The sequence below is a fragment of the Hippocampus comes genome, unplaced genomic scaffold (assembly GCF_001891065.2).
Source record: "Hippocampus comes isolate QL1 unplaced genomic scaffold, H_comes_QL1_v1.1 scaffold21, whole genome shotgun sequence".
In the NCBI taxonomy this organism is placed as follows: domain Eukaryota; kingdom Metazoa; phylum Chordata; class Actinopteri; order Syngnathiformes; family Syngnathidae; genus Hippocampus; species Hippocampus comes.
In genome coordinates, this window is record NW_017805745.1 from 692,543 (window position 1) to 694,103 (window position 1,561).

A 1,561-nucleotide genomic window follows, 5' to 3' on the forward strand; every position below is an offset into this window, starting at 1 on the left:
ATATATATACATACTGAACATTCAACTTAATTTCATTAAAATATGTACAATGTTGAACAAATCTATTTGACCGCCAATTATCAACTATGTTGTGGTTTTTGGAGGCAGCACATAGGGAAAGTGATTAGCGTTGCCCTGTGCTCATGCTAATTGCTATTGCGCTCTCGGTTCACAGTTCAACACCTGTAAACAAGTAAATTGACTAGACGGTGTGAATGTGTGTGCCGCGTTTGTGACGTTGGAAGTAAATTCTTGATGCCGATTGGCTGTAAGGATAATGCGTCTTCTTTTTGCAGTTATGAATAATGTAAAAGATGTTGGATTGCTCGATGTTGTTATGTAAATGATGTGAATATTTTGTTCCCCCCCCCCCGCAAAAAAAAAAGCTCCCACTATTTCGCACTCAAAAAAAATGGGAAACACGAAAGGACTCATTGATGCTTGATACTCTCTGAGACAATTTGTCTTTATCGTCTAATACATTTGTCAAACACTTTATGTAAACCCTAAAATTGCAATCATGTGAATTGGAATTGTGCATTCGTGCACAAGTCATCTTAATTGCAGAAAATTAAAGTTTAATGGTCTTTTTTTTAATTATTATTGTTATTGTTTCACTGAAATAGAAAGACTATCCGTATAATGAAGTTTAGCCAATGGAGCCCAACGGATGATTGTCTCCATTAGCCTCATCTTTTGGAATTTGGGGTCATGAATTGATGTTTAATTTTCACGTCCATCGTCAAACAAAAATTGCTTCATTAGTCGACAAAACAAATTTGACACTAAAATGAGCTCTTGGCAGTGACCATTTCAGAAGCACAAACAAAAGCATATGACGGAAATGAGGAGAAATGTGACAAAGACGCATTCGCTGTTTGAAAAACTGGGCAGAAAAACAAATGAACTGTTGTTGTCTGCTAAATGGGTTCAAACGCGTGTCGCCGTTAACAATTACAAGGTCACTGATAAATTTAAATGCTCCAGAGGAAAAAAAAAAAGGATTGATTGAATAGCTTCAATGTCTCGCTCTGCACATTAGACTCATTTTTCAGCTGCCTGGGGTTAATTACCACACCCACCCACCCACACCCACACCCACACACACACACACACACACACACACACGCACACACACACACACTTCACGTGCTGTTATTCCACTTACATCATAATTACAGTGGCGAGATTGGCAAGAATGTAAAGATCCTCACAGGAGGTCTTCTTCCATCACCCGGTCATATGAGCACAGTGACACACACACACACACCCACACACACACACACACACACACACACACACACACACACACACACACACACACACACACACACACACAGACTTGATCTTACCACGACATCGCCATCAATATTTTCTGCCTGAGCCTCTCCGGTATATTCCCAAATCCACCGGCCCCTCCCTTTCCCTGGGAGGCAGCTGTTTTTCTGGATTGATTTCACTTATTTAATGGTGGCTGTGCTAATGACCCCTTGCACAAGGCTGATGGTGTCAAAGAAACAGCTCAAGAATGAGGATTGGATGGGGTGGGAGGTGGGGGTGT